General features: G+C 38.5%; 1 long non-coding RNA gene across 3 annotated transcripts in view; it reads left to right on the forward strand.

Moving 5' to 3' along the window:
* The window catches only part of LOC131507318 (uncharacterized), a 189,876-nt gene that overhangs the window by 153,555 nt on the left and 17,452 nt on the right, over window positions 1-18,869 (forward strand). Inside the window, exon 6 of one of the 3 annotated variants that reach the window (XR_009259443.1) lies at window positions 1,994-2,057. The exons of the other annotated variants lie outside the window; for them this stretch is intronic. This is a non-coding gene — a long non-coding RNA (uncharacterized LOC131507318). Of the gene's footprint in view, window positions 1-1,993; window positions 2,058-18,869 lie in introns of those variants that run through there. 3 annotated transcript variants of the gene reach the window in all.

Genomic DNA, 18,869 nt, shown 5'->3' on the forward strand with positions numbered 1-18,869 from the left:
CTTCAAAAGCTTTGAATTGGGAAGAGGTTTGGTGAACTTGAGGAATACAAAGAAGGCCAGCTTGTAGGGCTGGATCATAGAGAGAAATAGGAAGAGTGAGATGTGCTGAGGTAGGAGAAATAGACTGGTAGAGATCATAAGAGGCCATTTAGGCAAGAAAAAGATATTTGTGAATGGTTCTAAATGCAAAGGGAAGTCACTGGTGGGTTTCAAGGGACTTACCATTATCTGTTTTACATTGTAGAAAGATTGCTCTATAGGGAACAGAGTTTAGGGGTTCTAGAGAAAAAAGAAAGGGCTACTGTAGTACTATCAGCAAAAGATGACAATGACATGGGCACAGGTGGTAACAGCAGAGCTGGAGAGAAGGGACAGATAAAGAGGGTCTTTTTGAGGAAAGTAAAGCTGGCCAGTTGAAGAAGTATGTGTTTAGGTGATGTAGAATGGATAAAGGATAGAAGGAAGTCAAGGATGTCTTAGAGGAATTTTGCTTGAACAAATGGTTGGAAGAGATGCCCATAAATTTAGGCATCTCTTGATAAGTTTGTTGTGAAGGGGTCAGAAAAATGAAGTAATAATTGGAAGGTAATGTAAGTTCAAAGGAGGTGTTGTTGGTTGTTGTTTTTTTTTTTTTTTTTGAGGGCAAAACAAAGACTAAGTACTTTATTTTTTAAAATTTTATTTTTATTTTTATTTTTTTTAATTTACACCCAAATTACTTAGCATATAGTGCCACAATGATTTCAGGAGTAGATTCCTTAATGCCCCTTACCCATTTAGCCCATGCCCCCTCCCACAACCCCTCCAGTAACCCTCAGTTTGTTCTCCATATTTATGAGTTTCTTATGTTTTGTCCCCCTCCCTGTTTTTATATTATTTTTGTTTCCCTTCCCTTATGTTCATCTGTTTTGTCTCTTAAAGTCCTCATATGAGTGAAGTCATATGATATTTGTCTTTCTCTGACTGACTAATTTCACTTAGCATAATACCCTCCAGTTCTATCCACATAGTTGCAAATGGCAAGATTCCATTCTTTTTGATTGTGGAGTAATACTCCATTGTGTATATATATATACACACACACCACATCTTCTTTATCCATTCATCCATCGATGGACATTTGGGCTCTTTCCATACTTTAGCTATTATTGATAGTGCTGCTATAAACATGGGGGTGCATGTGTCCCTTCGAAACAGCACACCTGTATCCCTTGGATAAATGCCTAGTAGTGCAATTGCTGGGTAGTAGGGTAGTTCCATTTTTAGTTTTTTGAGGACCCTCCAGACTGTTTTCCAGAGTGGCTTGTATTCCCGAGGAGGTGTTGTTTTTTAATGGTATATTTGTATGTTTGTTGGATTATCCAGTAGAGAGAAAGAGTCTAGTGACTTATGGAGAATCACAGGGTAATTGCCAGCTTGAATTTCTTGAATATGGGAAGAGGGGATGAAATCCAGAAAGTAAGGGGAGGGGCTGGCATTTTAAGCATTGGGGAACTTTTTTTTCCTCCATTGAATTAGAGGAAGGCAGAGAATGTGAGTGTAGATGTAGATAAGTTAATAAAGTTGGTGTTAGGAAGTTGAGGGAGTTCCCATCTGATTGCTACTGTTTTGTCAGGGAAGAATGAAATGAGTTCATGAGCTGTGGAGGGGAGGGGGGCTTGCAGAGTAAGAAGATCTGAAATTTGCCTCAAATGGGAAATGCAGTAGGATTCCTGGGCACTGGTGAGTGCTCTTCATAAATTTAGAGAAAGACCCATCTGCATGACTGTTGATTTTCTTCAAGAACATTCAGCCACAGAGGTGCAGAGAAAGTGGGCAAATTGAGTTTACCCAGCATCGGGGTGTAATTAAATGGGAAAGAGGGAGAGGGACAAAAAAAAGAGTTAAAGGCAAATTGATGGTCACAGTCATCCATGGAATGTAGCCTGGGAGAGGTAAGAAATGAGGATGTGAGATGATGGAAATGGAAAACCCTTTGCTTTTCTCCACTCAGTTGAATAATCGCTGGCACTGGAGATGGAAAAGGAGAACAGCAGGGAAGGGAGGCATGCCTAAAACGTGGGAGCTTGACACTGAGATGTTTTTTGCTGTGGTATATTTATTAGTGATGTCAAGGTCAGAGTGACAGCATTGATGAATCGGTTTCAACAGAGGAAAACACTGGGGAGAAGATCTAAGAACTGAGAAGGTAAAGGATTAAGAAAGCCAGTGCTTTCCATAAAATGCCCCCAGTGAAAAAATACTCTGGGCAGTTCTGTCCAAAACTGAAACAGTCACTCTGGCCACACAACCAAATGATCTCTTCTCCCATCATTTACCCCAATGATTTTGATCATTGAACTCAAAGTTGGCGGCTTTACCCGGGCTTGGAGCAGTGCTGTTTGAAGTGTGTGCACCTCGTGTGCTCAGAGCATGTTGCTTCCTTATAACCAGTCCCTCAAGTCAGCATTCCCAGGGAAAAGTTTACCAGCTATAGCCCTCAAGACCTAACCACAACAGAGTTAATTTTAAAATTTCAAACCCCAGCACAAGATGTGCTGTATAAAAATAAGGAATTGGGTGCCGATCTCCAGCTTTTCTCTAGGAGAATTACTTAAGTATTTAACTTAACACATTCTCATTTGAGTAACTGCCAGGCTACGGTAGGTTGTAGCAAGGGGTATTTATTACAGCATGCCTTGAATAGTACTTGAAAAGAAGGTTTTGTCAGCATTTACAGTATGTGAAGGTCAGTAAAGTTATCTGACGTTTTTGAAAACTCTTGAGATTCTTTGTTCTGTCTCCCAGTGTAATGCAGAAAAATAAAACAATAATTAGAATCTGGGGAGTTATGTATGTAGTGACAGTTGTTGGAAAAATATAAATATTGTTCCCCTGTTTACCAGTAAGGGTACATCATTTCACAGTGCTTTATCCTAACAGGAAGGATTGCAGGCATGGAGGGAACAGCACATGTTTATGGCAGGCCCACCGTGGGCTGGGCATGAACAAAGCTAAAGACCCTGCCCCTGGGGCTGTACATTTTGGTGGGAGAAGGCAGACAATACAAAATACATATTCAGTATGTTAAAGTGGGTAGTTGCTATGAGAAAAGGAAGGAGAGTAAGAAGAAAAGGTGTGAGGTGGGGAGGGGGTGGTGTCTTTTCCCTAGGTCTTCTGGGTAGGCCCCTGATCAGGGGCATTTGAGAAGAGACGTGAAGGAAGTGAGAGAGAATACAGGCTCTAGATGGGACCTCAGGAGCTAGCATTTTCATGTCCACATCTACCAGCTTCTGCCTGGGCTTCTCGCCTTTCTTCAAACGTGCCCTGCTGTCCCACCTAGAACTTTTCAGCTTGGCTCCCAGAGCTCTGCCTGGCTCTTGCTGATCCTGCAGCAACTCCAAATCCTGTAGGGAGTCATTCCTGACTCTCTGTACCAGGAGTGAAATGGAATTCTCCCCACTTTGCCCCTCTTTTGTACCCCTATAGAGTTCTATTATGACATTTATAAAGTGCTATTAGTTTTTGTGTTTACGTACCTTTCCTCTAATGCTAGGCAGCAGGGCCCTTGAGAGTAGGCATCGCATCCTATTCATCCTCAGTGCTCATCACGGCGTCTGACGTACTACAGGTGCCACAATTGTGTGTGTTGGAAAAAATGATATTTAAAGAATACAAAGGAATGAGCTATCAAACCGTGAAAAGACCCGGAAGAATCTTAAATGCATACTGCTTAGTGGAAGAAACCAGTCTGAAAAGGCTACCTGCTATATGATTCCAGCTATACAGTACTTTGGAAAAGACAAACTACAGAGACAGTGAAAATCTCGGTGGTTGCTGGGGACTGGGTGCGGTCAGGGGAGGAAGGGGAGGAATGAATCAGTAGGTGAAGCACAGGAAACTTTTACAGCGGTGACTCTACTCTGTATGGTATTATAATGATGGATACATGTCATTATTCATTTGTTAAAACCCACAGAACTATCCAACACCAAGAGTGAACACTAATGTAAATTATGGACTATAGTTAACAATAATAATAATAATGTGTTAATATTGTTTCATCAGTTTTAACGAATCAACCCCATTAATGCAAGATGTTAAAAGTAAAGGAAGCTGTGTGTGGGGGGTGGGTTGGGGAACAGGGAGTTGATATAAAGAATCTTATATATTATCTACTCAATTATTCTGTAAACCTAAAACTTTAAAGTTCGTACATTGTTAAAAAATAACATTTGGCAGTGAAAGTAAGGATTGATGTACCTTAGTAGATTGACTAGTTTTTAAGGGTTCTTTTTAAAAAGGAATGCTTGCACCTGTGTTAGTTATAATGGTATGAAATACTTGATGGAATTCATAAGAATCAACCTTCCTTCCTGACTCCTTTCTTACCCTATTGTGTATAGTTGAAGGAGCCAGATGAGCAGAGTGTCAGTGCGCTGCATGGACAACATTACATTCAGGCAGACATGGGCGTGAGTCCTGTCTAGCGGTGAGATCGTGCTGAGCCTCAGTGTCCCCACTGCATGAAGATCCCACTACTGACCTCAGAGTGTCGTGGTGAGGATTCACTGAGACACATGACTATATGGAGCACAGAAATTGGGGTAAAGAAGATGACTAAAACATGCCAGTTTGCTTTATTTTCCCTTTCAAGAGCGCATACAAGTAAAGCAAAAGTCTGAATAGGTGATGGGAGAAATTATGAAGAACACAAAAGACTGCTCACACGTTGGTCTAGCACCGAATTCAAGTTTTAACCTTAAATCTGACGACTAGCCCTGGTTTCTGTTAGGTTCTGTTAGTTTCCTTTTGAACAGGCACCTACACTGCTCTTTGACACATTTTTAAATCTTTTTTAAAAACGTTTTTTATTTATATCTGAAAGAGAGAGAGGTGGGGGGGGGAGCGGCAGAGAGAGAGAGAGGGAGACACAGACTCCAAAGCAGGCTTCAGGCTCTGAGCTGTCAGCGCAGAGCCCAAAGTGGGGCTCGACCTCACGAACTGCGAGATCATGACCTGAGCTGAAGTCGGACACTCAACTGACTGAGCGATCCAGGCACCCTGACACATTTTTATCTCTTTTGAAATAACTTCTACATAATGACAGGTGAAGTGACTTTTCTCATGTTGGGTTTTCTCAGGTAATAGGTGATGTCATATGTCAGAAGTGAGAAGGTGAGGAGGTAGAATCAGCCAGTTAAGAAATGTGGGGAAAGCTTGGAAGTGCCTCAGTAAGGAACAGGGCATTGATAACAATATATCATACTTCATAATTATTTGGCCACATGTCTCAGTTTCCTTACAGAGGGAAAATGACCACACCATGTGTTGCTTATCTTTGCATTTGTCTCTTCCATCAAGAGGCAGTGTAATTTTGAGTAGTACATGCTCAATAAATATTTATTGAGTTGAGAATAGATATAGCTCTTCAGGAAAAAGCAGTCCTTTTTATAAGAAAAAAAAGGAAGCTTGTCTATTAGACTCTCATTTATCTATACATCAAAGACTGGGACATATTTAACTGGGACAAACACAGGACATATTTAACACATGTGCGTGCACATGCACACACACACACACACACACACACACACGGGAAAACAAAACATTAATCTGGGAACATACTTTCCACGTTTCTTTCTCAGCTTCTTAGTTTGGACAGCTGGGCCAAACATCTGTAGGTTTAAAAGCAGTTCAAAGCAGGGTACAAAGAAAAGAAATGCACTTAAAATATCTCAGCTTGACTCTCATCACTCTGTACAAGGTTCAAATGTGATTTGGACCCCAACACGCCAAGCTAAGCTTTGTGTGAGGAAGTAAATGTCAGACTGAAATGGGAAACTGAAGGAGGTCATTCTCTCATTGTTGAGCTTCTCCTTCTTGTCAAACCACTGGGCTGTACGTTGTCGCTCTTGTTTGTTACTGATAGCCTATCACAAAGCCCCTTCTGTTAGGATGCTGTACCTGAAACTCCCACTAGCCAGCAGAGCATAAACACCAAGGTGGAGCCACCTTCCCCAAACCTCTCTCACACAATAGCTACTGCTGTCACAGCAGGACAATTGAGTGGATCTTATGGTGGTATATTTTTTCCCATCATATGCATGACAGAAAGTCTAATGGACCTCGTTCATTTCTTGAGTAGCTTTTAAGTCCCTATAAAATGGCTTGTTATCGGTTCTATCAGTGTTCCCAAGATGTCTACCTGGATGTTAGGGAGCCCTGACAGTAGCTGTATTTTCAGTCCTCCAGTCAGCAAGGAGAAGACAGTAATTAGCTGAAAAGTTAGAGAGGAAGACTATTTGTACCCCAGAAGGAACAGCTAAATACTAATGGCACGGTGTGATAAATAAAATTCACAACCTTTAAAGTGGAAGGATTAAATGGGCTATGTTAATTTATACAAGGATTAACAAAAAATTTCGATCACTGCCCTTAATAATAAAAATGTTAAAACTTGATATGACTTTATAGCCAATCTTGGGATATATTCTTCTCTACTTACACCTTGGTATTGTACTGGGAACAAATATTAAAAAAATGGAGAAGAGCAGTAAAATAACATCAGAAAGACACTGTTTTTAAAATTACCACTCAGAACACCTCTGTCAATTTTCTAAGACTTAAATTTTGGCTTAAATGGTAAAGACTTTTTGCATGCAGAAGGAAAAAAAGCGTATCTGATGCTGATATTGCCATCTATCTAGTAGGGGTTTCTGTAGAATATAAACTATTTTTGGCTTCTAGTAATATGTTGGCTCCTTGAAATATTTCCTGAAATTCCTAACTGCTCCCCGACTCCCAGATGGCAAATACTACCTCGGGCTCCTTGCTAAGTATGAGGGCTTACGACTTTCCTGTTCAAATTGCTGGAGTTAATTCTCAGTTCACATAAGTAATTGCTCAAACTAACTTCTATGAGTCTGGGCAATTAATCTTGGGCAGTCTGTGGTGCTCTGTCATCTTGAGGGGGATGTGTTTAAGTTGGATGGGGTCACATAGTCTAAGGCACTGCAGTAGTGTGCATCTGACCAAGGATTCATTTGTGTTGAAGGCATCTTCTCATTCCCCGATATAGGTTGCTAACCACTTAGATGTCCCTTGTTTCTCATCTCAAGGCCCCTGTTGATTTGTGTGACACTCCCCATTACTTTCCAGTATGTTTTGCCAGGTGCAAATACTTCTGGTACTTTTAAACTGCATGAGAGTGCAAATCTATGAAGCTGTTTGTGGCCTCTCTTCTTAAATGATTTGTGCAGCATTTATTCTCTGTCTTCACAGGGATCTGCCCAGGCACAGAGTTCTCACCACCACCCATGGACCACTGCCTTCATAATCTTGTCTCTCTCTCTCTCTCTCTCTCTCTCTCTCTCTCTCTCTCAAATTGAAGTATAGTTCACACATGATGTTACATTAATTTCAGGTGTACAGCCTAGTGATTGATTCAACAAGTCTGTATGTTATGCTATGCTTACCACAAGTGTAGAAACCACCTGTCACCATACAGTGTTATTACAATACCATTGACTGTATTCCCTATGCACTCATAACCCTCTCCTATGTTTCATCCCCTTGTGAGGAATCTTTTTAAAGTCTTGGGAGACAGTCCTTCCTGTTTTGTCTTGGAGGCATCTTAGCATTGTCTCCAGGGATTAGATTTTAGGAAATCAAAGTAAGATTTATTAGTAACAATTTTTTCATCACGACCTAATCTCTCTTCGGGAATAGCAGAGAACTGAGAGCAGACCATCTGCCTTGACGGGGAAAGGGAACAAGAGAAACAAGTAAGTGGGGCCAAAAGTCATTTATAGCTGAAAAATATTATTCTTCCAGTAGTGCTACATTGCTTTTTACTCAGAATAATGATCATCCATATAGTGTATAATCTGTATAATGTTCATGGACCAATTTTGTCTATTTCCTCATACAAAATCTAGCAATTCAAGAGGACAAACTCATATATCCCTATCAGACTTTATTTTCCTTGATGTCAGGAACAACTTGAATCATTCTATAATGGTGATGGGCACGTGGAAAATGCCTCTGTTGTATAGCTGGAGATGATGCTGAAATATTATTTCTTAGATTTGTAAGTGGAAATTATGATTAGACATCTGTGACACCAGGCTGCATGATTGTGTATAAAGAACAATTCACCAATGTTGTATGACTTCAGGTAATGAGCCAAGGAACCATCGAGGCATATAGCATAGAACTGTAAGTTGAGCTTTGACTAGAACTGTGTTTCTCAGTGTGGTCTCCAGACCAACATTATGAGGAACTTACTAGAAATGCAAGTATCCCAGAAACGCTGAATTTATAACTCTGAGAATAGGGTCTCTATTTCTGTGTTTTAACAAGCCCCCTTTGTAATTCTGTTGCAAGTCAGAGTTTGAGAGCCCCTGGACCAGAGGATGTTTAGCTTGAATCAAATGAGTGATCTCAGGTACGTAGCTTCACTCTTGGCTCTCAGTTTTCTCCTTTAGAATTAAGAATTATTCCATACTTGATCTGGTGGGAAGAGCATCCTTTGTCTTACTCTGCTTAGAACAAGGTACAAACATAGGCCCCGGCTAGTTTTGCTCGGTTTATTGGTTGTAACATATGTCCTTGATCTTATCATTTGCCTGAGAAGAATGGGAGCATGTCTCCGTGTAGTGCACATTCCCTAGGAGGCAAAATGCAAGATGGATAGGGGTGCAGTTTCTCTGGGAAGCAGCCTGGTGTCGAACCACCAGCTCTGTCTCTTACTGGGTGATGTTCATGAAGTTTTCACCTTCTCATTTCCCTCAACTGTAAAATTAAAATCATGCTGTAATCCTCCCTAACTCAGAGAGGTAGAATGGGATGATGTCATGTGAGAACGAGGCTGTACAGGTTAGGTGCTTACAGGAAGACCTAGCACTGGTTGGTGCCAAATAGATGTTAGCAAATGCTGGGTTGAGTGCAGGCCGGGCTCTGCTATAAGGCCTAGAGTTTGGACAGACACCATCTCCCCACTGAAGGAGCTAATAGGAAGAATCAGACACGTAAATTTATAATCCCCAAAGGTATTAGACTCTACAGTGGCACCTGGGAAAAACAAGGACATCATAATGGGACAAGGGGTCTTGAAAGGACAGCTCAAGTACGTTGAGAAGATCCATCACCATGACGGATGGACAGTCAACTGAGTGATCTTGATATAATTGTAATGAAAACACCAATAACTAATACCAGTTGACAGTATTTACCAGGCCCTGTTCATGATCTCAGTCAGTCTTTGCAGAAGCATATGAGACAGGTATTTGCATTATCATCATTTTACAAACTAAGAAATTGGGACTTAATGAGGCAAGGAAACCTGACTACAAAGGTGGGGTTTCTGACTCTGAGATCCAGATTTCTCAGGATTTACTTATTATTTAAATAAAACTCACATAAAATGTTTTCAACTCTTCTAACAATTTAATTCTTTATGTTTCACAAGTTTTAAATAAGAGATAACAATTCTAAAGCAATGCAATGATTTGCCCTAGGACATGCCCGGCCACCCCCCCCCCCCCCCCCCCCCGCGTTCCTCCCCTTGCAATAGTTGAAGACTCTGGCTTTTCTTTGATCTCCCTTCCATCGTTGCTTCACTGAACTAACCAAACTGCCGTCTTCTTATTTATAACAAAAGAAAAGAAAAGTCAGAAGGTGATACAGAAAGAGCACTGTTTTGAACGAAGCACTTTATAAAGGGGGCGGGGGAATACTTCAGAACTGGCACAGAGTGACATCTAAGGTTGTGTGGAGGTGCTGAGCTGCACAAATCCCAGCAAGCCAGAGAACGCCCTCCTCTGAGAGTTGGTGTTCTTCATCTCTTTTTAAAATATATTTTAAATTTTTTAATGTTTATTTTTGAGACAGAGCATGTGTGGGGGAGGGGCGCGCGCGCGCGCGCGCGCGCGCGCGTGCACACACACACACACACACACACACACACACAGAATCCCAAGCAGGCTCCAGGCTCTGAGCTGTCAGCACAGAGCCCTACGCAGGACTCCAACTCACAAACTATGAGATCATGACCTGAGCCAAAGTCAGATGCTTAACGGACTGAGCCACCCAGGAACTCATCTTCACCCCTTTTCTTGTACGACTTTAACTCAGTTATTCAAAACTTTTCCTTGCTAATTCTGCTGGAGTTCAGACAGCTTCTCAATCTGATTCAGAGTCCCAGTTTATTGAGAAAAGTGTAAAGAATCAATTATTCATCACTGTATAATAAAGAATCAATTTAGGGGTGCCTGAGTGGCTCAGTTGGTTAAGCATCCAACTTTGGCTCAGGTCATGATCTCACGGTTGGTGGGTTCGAGCCTCGCGTCAGGCTGTGTGCTGACAGCTCAGAGCCTGGAGCCTGCTTCCGATTCTGTGTCTCCCTCTCTCCCTGCCCCTCCCCCACTCACACTCTGTCGGTCTCTCTCTCTCAAAAATAAACATTAAATTTTTTTAAAGTCAATTTACTATACCAATAGTTTTAGCTAAATAATTCCATATGTACAGGAAATATACTTTTAAAAGATAAAATTAGAAAAAATAGATCATCTTGTCAGAAAGGAAAAAAATAGTTTTATTTGACATATCTTTTAGATGAAATGATCTTTTACCAGGCTTTCGTTAAAGCCTTTAGTGGAGAACATACAAGGCAAAAGAATCAGTCAAGGTTTATAGCTCCTAGTGATGTATTGAAATGTATTAGAAAGTAGATGCCGCCCTTTACAAGGGAAGACTAATGCTGATTGGCTTCCCTGTTGTGCCCCCAGCTGAGAAATAGATAAACACTTTGTATATTTTCCCTTGGTTTTGAGACTGATACAATACATAGGTCAGTAAAGTCGACAACATTTAAATTGTTAAAAGATTTTTTTTCTGAGTCTTCTGGGAATGGTAAAACAGGATACAGTCTTTTATTCCCATTTCCCTTCATGAAATGTACTCTCTTCTTTTTGGAACACACGATAGTTGCTGTGCATACAGATAGGTCCTAACAATGCTTCTCTGACATTTAAGCATTTCACCTTCTTTGCAGTACAGCCTGTTTGTCCTTTTAAACTTGGCCACTGGGCCAAATGCAAAGGAACCACTGTGTGACTTTTTGCTTATCTTCTGTACCCAAGCCTGCAAAGTTAGTGCTTGAGTGTGTCAGGTATCACCTGGGGACTTAAGGACGAGGCTTTTTACAGTTAACCCAATCCCATGACCTGTACCACACTGCCTTTGATTTGAAGGCAGTTTAGTTAACTACCAAGACTGCCTACTACATTAATCGGAATCAGGTTCATTTGAGATGTGGGCACACAATAATTCCTGGTTTTCTGCATAATGGCTTTGGGCATACTCAATTACATGCTGGAGTGTCTGCCAGTGGGAAACAGCAATGTTTTTCTTCTTGTACGTGCTGCTCCATTCACAGTGTTGTTTTTTTTTTTTTAACTTTTTATTGGAAATAATTTTAAAATTTTAGAAAAGTTGTAAGAAGCAGTATAGATCAAATAACATCCTGATATTCATTACCCAGATTCACTTATTATCTCTCTCTTATTTCATTTGATTTATCATTGACTCAAATTCTCTCTCTCTCTCTCTCTGTCTCTCTCTCTCTCTTCATGCATATATTTTGAATCATATCAGGGTAAGCTACATATATCATGGTCCTTTACCCCTTAATACTTCTGTGAATATTTCTCAGTAGGATATTCTCTTATATAGCTACAGTTCAGTTAACAATTTTAGTTAACAATTTTAGTAAATTAAGATTGATAGAATACCTTTGTTAACTCTATTATCCTTATAATTTCAATTTTAGGAGCTGGATCCAATACCTTTTCCCACTCTAGGTAAGGGTCCACTCTGGAGTGTGGTATTGTATTTAGTTGTCATGTCTTTGTAGTCTTTTTAAATCCAGAACATTTCCATAATCTTTGTTTGTCTTTTGTGCCACTGACAGTTTTGAAGACTACAGTCTCCCATCCGTTTTTATTTCAGAACGTTTGTTCCTCATTTAGCATATATCTGATACCAACTGATGCTTATATTCTCATTATGTATTTTTGTTTGGAATGTTACATAGGTGATATTATGGCTTTCTCAGGATATCTCATCCAAATTCACACAATGTCTATGTACTTTTCATTGACGGTGTTTAGATCACCCAATCAATATACTGTTTGATTTCTCCATGTATAAATGTCACTTTTCTTTTGTAGCTAATAATCAATCTATGGAAAGACATTTTAAGAGCAGGCGCATGTGCTCTTCACCAAAACTTTTCCCCAGATATATTCTCCATTAGCGATTCATGTCTGATCCAGTCTTTACTCTGATGATTGCAAATGCTGACTTTCCAACTCTTGTACTTTCTCCTCATTTGCCAGTTGGCACTTAACATTTTAATCTAATCTACACTACTCCCTTTTCTCCTATTTATTTATCTACTTCTTATTGATATGAACTCATGAACTCCAATTTTTTTGGAATTGTTCATCATGCTAGTTAGTGTACTTAATTATTTTGTGCTCAAGTTGTCCTTGATGTGACTAGTAGAATACCTTCAAGCTTTCTCCTGAGTCTTGTAACACGCTTTATTTATTTATTTATTTATTTATTTAGAACAGCCTCACTGCTGGTCTAATAAGATATTCTAGGCTTATCTTGCATACTTCCTATCCCATTTCTGGACCCAGCCATTTCTCCAAGGAGTCCTGATTCTTTTTAGTGGGAAACAGTATTAGACACCAAGATCTGGATACTAGGTATACGAAGAGGGCCATTTTAAAGACTCATAAGGTGGATGATATCTTAAGGTTTCACTTAATCGAGATATGGTATCATTAAATCATTTCAACTTGATTATTCTAAATGTTCAGAAAAGACTTAAAGCTTAGATTTTAAAATACTGAAGTGGAAATAAATGTATAGCTAATTTACAATGCTTTTTGATTATTTTGTTTAACACTTTATAAAGCAGCATAAGAGAAAGAGTTCAGCAGTAACACCCCAGATTTGATTGATTGTAATGGTATAGCCAGGGGAGCTCAGTTTTCAGGTGGTATTGCACAATTATCAATTCGTTTGTGGTAGTGTCCATTCACGTCTAGCACACAGAAAACATGACCATCTTCAGAAGGAAAGGTATCCACAAGAGCGTGCCCTGCATGGCTCACAGGAGTGGCATATCAACAGCACAGGACTCCTATAGCCTGTCCTACAGTGTTGAAAATGCACACAGGCAAACAGGATTCTTTCAGGGTTATTTCACCAACTCCTTGGTCTGATTTGACTTTCAAATACACACTGCCTTTTTTTTCTGGCCGAAGGTCTTAATTTGATTCTCAAAAAAAGTCTTCTTCAGTAGTAGATTTCCTTCTCCAGAGAGACATGTCAGTAGCTTCCTAGAAGAATTTGGCTTATTTTCAGTTTGAATGTTTTATTAAAGAGAATGATAAATAAAGGGGCTTTCTACCTCAGGTAATAAACCAGAGTTCTCATATCTGCATTATGACAATGTCTTGCCTTGTATTAATACTGTTGATCATTTAAGTAAATTCGTACTAATTTACATTACAACAAAATTATAAATGCTGCCTTGGGTAAACCAAGATAGATACTGGTTTAAATATGAAGTGTTATGTTATAAATACTATAACATGGATAGAGTACAAAGAGCAAGAAACAATTTTCTGTGCAACATAATACAAAATTGATGATTTAAACTACAACACCTCAAATATGAATACATACAAAACCACAATTGATATACACACCCAAAATGTCTCAGAAAACAGAATTTTTTAGCCTTCTACCATGTGGAAAATTTTCCTTCAATAAATAGTTGAGCTCTCCAATGGGCTGTAAGTCACTGGAAAAAAAAAAATCAGGACACATAATATACTATATCATGAAAGGAGTCTAGAAAATGAGGTGATGTGTGCTTGAGTTTCTTAATCCTACTGGGATTGATTTGGGGGACCATCTCACAATAGCCTAAGAAATCAAGGATTATCTCAACTAAAACTGTAAAATTGTATTAAATATTAATGAGAAATACGTATCTGAGAAATAACTCAGAATTGTGTAAGTTTTACAAGAAACATGATTTAAATATCAAAGATCTTGAGTCTCAAAATCTCAGTAAATCCCCTGTAATGACTTTGATGTATTTTAAAAAATAAATTGATATTAGAAGCTTTTAGGATTCTTGTTTACTGAATGTTTTTTAATCACCACTCATTTAGCATTTTATTTTTTTTTTAATTTTTTTAATGTTTATTTTTATTTTTGAGACAGAGAGAGACAGAGCATGAATGGGGGAGGGTCAGAGAGAGAGGGAGACACAGAATCTGAAACAGGCTCCAGGCTCTGAGCTGTCAGCACAGAGCCCGACGCGGGGCTTGAACTCACGGACTGCGAGATCACGACCTGAGCCGAAGTCGGATGCTTAACCGACTGAGCCACCCAGGCGCCCCTCATTTAGCATTTTAAAATAAAATTTTTGCCATAGGAGTAGGTTTTGTTTTTTTTGTTTGTTTGTTTTTGTTTTTTTGTTTTGGTTATTGTTCAATAACAATTTAAGTTTTACTTCAGTGATGATCTTTTCCCCTACACACATTATGACTGATAAGATATATGAGACAGCTATCACAGATTATGGCATTTTCCAAAGATGGCTATAAAATGTCATCCATTCAACTGCTATTTCACTATCAAGAGGTGGTTATCTATTTCTCCATCTTCTTAAATCCAGGCAGTCTTCACGGCTTCTTTGGCCACTAGAACATGGTAAAATGATGCAGTTACAGTTCCTGTTGGAGCCCTTAACTGGCCTGGCAGTTCTTGCTTTCTGCCCCTTAGAAACCATCCATCATGTAAGAAGTGTAACTATCCTGAGACACCATGCTATGGAAACCCATATCTCATGGAGCAGCCCTGAAGGATGAGAACTGAGAGAGAGAGAGACACACACAGAGAGAGAGAGAGACAGAGAGAGAGAGAGAGAGAGAGAGAGAGAAGAAAGAAGGAAGGAAGGAAGGAAGGAAAAAAAGAAAGTTTCTGCAAGGTACCAAAAATATAAATAAAGAAGTTATCCTGAAAGAGATCCTCCAGCCCCAGTCACAACAATAGCCATAGCTGAAGCCATGTGAATCGCAGATAAACTACCTTGCCTTTTCCAGATTTCTTTTTTTAAATTTGAGCCTAAATCAAGAGTCAGACACTCAACCGACTGAGCCCCCCAGGTGCCCCCCAAATTTCTGACCTATGAAATTGTGAGAAAAACATAAACATTATTTTAAATGACTAAGTTTTCAGTTAACTTCTTAAGTAATAATAGATAAACAAAACGTAGTGAGCAAATTTAAACTTAATAAGGAGCCTCAAAACTGTAAAGTTTGTTTTGCCCTTTCCCTGATGTCATGGTGCAAGGCAATGTGCTGGGTGCTGGTGATAAAAATTGAGAAGATAAGTGTTACCTGGCCTTTGCTATCCAGTAAGAGATACACATAAACAATTATCTACAATAAATGTGACAAATGTAATAATAAAGTGATATGAGAATATAGAAGGAATAATTAATTATTCTTCCATCAGAAATCAAGCATTACAATGGCAGGGAATTTTTACCTGCTTGGTTCAGATGAAATACAAAGGTATCTGGTCCATAATAGATGTTCAAAAATATATGTTGAATAAATAAATGGCTGAACTAAAGAAGGAGGCGATGGGCATGTGAATGGTAAGGTTTAGAAATGACCCCTGAAACAATGGAGAAAAAAGATAATATTTTAGCCATATCTTGAAGAACACCTAGAGTTTTGTTAGGAGGAGTAGCAGAAGACCGTAGATAGAATAAGGGCTGGTAACTAGAATAGTCTACCATATACCATCATATGCCACCACGTAGCTGGCAACTTAAGCTGTGGGAGTAGTGAGAATGGTCTGGTATTCATAAGTCAGGCCTTAATTTGAAAAGTCTTGGCATCTCACTCAAAATTACCTTAAGAAATTAATCTTAAGACGTATTGGGGTGAGATTAATTCCCAGACTGAGGTAATCCTCTAACACATCCAGAATCCGATATGTCTCTCAGACCCAAGAGTAGTAGATCCAGAATTGGTTCTTTGAAGCAACTGGCCACATTTCATTGAAATTTAAGGTCCTTGGACTTGTTTTATGATCAGCATAAGTTGTTAGGCTGGGAATAAGTAGAAACTTCACCCTGCTTATCAACTTCCATTGAGATACAAGGTAGTGTAATAGTTACATTTCATTTTGTATTTGAGAAAGTCAGGAAGACCATTAGTCTTAATGGCTAGAAATTCTTAGTCTGCATTAATTGGCTATAATTTGTAGAAGTTGGAACTCTTCTATCTGTCCTCATGCATTAATTCATTGATTTACTTACTCATATTAGCCATGCAATATCTGAAAACATGGCAAAGTATTGTCAGTTCTTTAGGTAAATGTTTCAATCTGTATTAAAATAATAATAATAATAATAATAATATAGAAAATTAAGTTATTCAACCCATTAAAGATCTCTTGATCTTTTAATGGATCTTAGACAAGCTTATCCTTCATTATGTTCTTGAGAACATACTACATGCCATATTCAAGTGCTTTGGAAGAGCAAGTACTGAGGAAGTGGGAGAAAAAAAAGTGAAAAACTTAGATTGTGTCTACAGCCAATTTAAAGGAAAATAGTAGACTCAGTTTAAGCCCAAATAAATACATGTAATCACAAATGAAATAAATAAAAACATTTTAATGACTTACAAGCAACTTACAATGACTTACAAATGACTATCTTGGTTTAATAACTTAAACCAAGATAGTGTTGACTTTTAGCTATTTCTGTGTTGCTCATAGAATTGTCTTAGGAGGGAAGAGTGACTTCTGAGATTGTGATGGCAGTTTACCTGGAAATAGTGAATTGACTATCTAGTTCTGCCACTTTATAGGAAGTGGGTAAGGCCCAAAAGGGACACACCGGTCCAGAAGCAAAGATGTTTCCAAATAAAACCCAAGGACAAGGTTGGCCAATTAATACCAAATGTTAAGAGGAAATTAATAAACATTTAATAAGATATTTATTGCAAATTTTTGTTCAAGCTTCACTGTTGAAAGAGTATGCTTTTCCTATTAAAAAAAATTCTGGCAAGCTGTCTTTGCTATCAATTGTCTCTTTCTGACAGTAGTCATATTCTCTCCTCTACTTTACTTAAAAGCACTGAAGACCCAGGTACATCGAATTGTAGTTTTCTTATGGGCCAAGATTTAGTAAAAAATTGATGGTACTTAAGCCCTAATAATGAAACATTCTTAAGTATTGTTGCTAAAATGTCCTTCAAGCAAGACGTGGAAGGCAATACACACATGATGTCAGATCATAGCAGATAATCACTAACATTAAATTTTATATCACTCCTATGAATGGCTATTATAGTCAGCAGGTGACTTTGTTCAATTCTTAAATGGGTCTAGACTATAGAACCAACTGCCTTATGAAAGTGATAGCTGTTTAGGGTGGTTACTCATTCATTGATTTTTGGTATGAGTCCCACTACTGTTAAGCAACAGGTGTTGGTTCATAATCTCTGCACAAGAGTAAACATTCTAATTTGGTTTTATCACAGTCAGTGGGTTCTGTGGTTGGGTAAAACTTTATAATATTCATCATACTAACTGGAAGGCATTGGAGCATTTCTGAACATATTTTTTCCAATCAGAATAGCTAACATTTCTTGGGTACATATTATTTGCCATGATAGTAGGCATTTATAAATGGTATCTGATTTAATCTTTATAGCAACCTGTAAACATTATTGTTCTCTCTGTTTTGTAGAAGAGAAACTGAGGCAGAGTCATACAACTATTAACTAGACGAGCAGAATTTCAAAGTCAGGTTTGACTCCAGAGTACCTGTTCTTTTAACCACTGTGGTGACATCAACCAAAGGACAAACATCAGTGTGGTGTTTGTTATGACATGAGAGCTACATATGATATGATGCTTCTGGTTGGATATTGGATTTTTGTGATACAATTAATACAAGTTGAATGGATAGGGGGAGAAAATGAGAGTTCCTAGTTGTAATTTGACATCTTACAACTACAAACAAGCTAACCTTGATAGACCTGCAAGCACATGTTGGGTTCACCTATTCTAATCACATTTACAATTGTTGCAAATAATGGAATGCCAAAAAACTCACCAAATATTAATACTAATACCAATACTAATACTAAATGCTAGTACTAAATAACTAATGAAGTTAGTTTTTTTCCTGCCCAGGCAAGAGTATAAAAAATATGAATCAGAATTTTGCCTTTCAATGAACAGTATTAGTATGAAGAAGAACATGTTCCAAAAAAGAAAAACAGCAGCACAATTCGAATGTCTGAAAAAGATTATCTGGTAAATGGGAAATTTAAAGGGAAATAATCTTAACATAAAGGTCAACTGTAAAGACATTTAGGAAGCTGGTTATAAAATTAAAAGCATTATAAACATGAATTAAATATTTCCCAACTCCAGCTACATAAGTATAAATGCATGTATGATCTGATTTATTATAAAAGCTTACACAGTATGACACCAATAAAACCATTCTATATCAAAAGGGACAAACCCTAGTACTTCCCCCATATGGCATGTGTTACAGGCAGTTTCATGCACCTGTTGTGGGTGTGTTTTGCAGCGCTTAAAAAAAATAATAACGTATTGAAAAGCCAGTATGGATACAAATTATCTAGAACTTAAAATCTCTTTGCATACATATGTCTGGTATAAATCAAGATAACGTAAACCAAAACCAGAATGCTAGACAAAAGGCAAAAAAGGGTATAGGTTTTGAAAGAATTGGAGGA

Source organism: Neofelis nebulosa, chromosome 3, assembly GCF_028018385.1.
Source record: "Neofelis nebulosa isolate mNeoNeb1 chromosome 3, mNeoNeb1.pri, whole genome shotgun sequence".
Taxonomy (NCBI): Eukaryota; Metazoa; Chordata; class Mammalia; order Carnivora; family Felidae; genus Neofelis; species Neofelis nebulosa.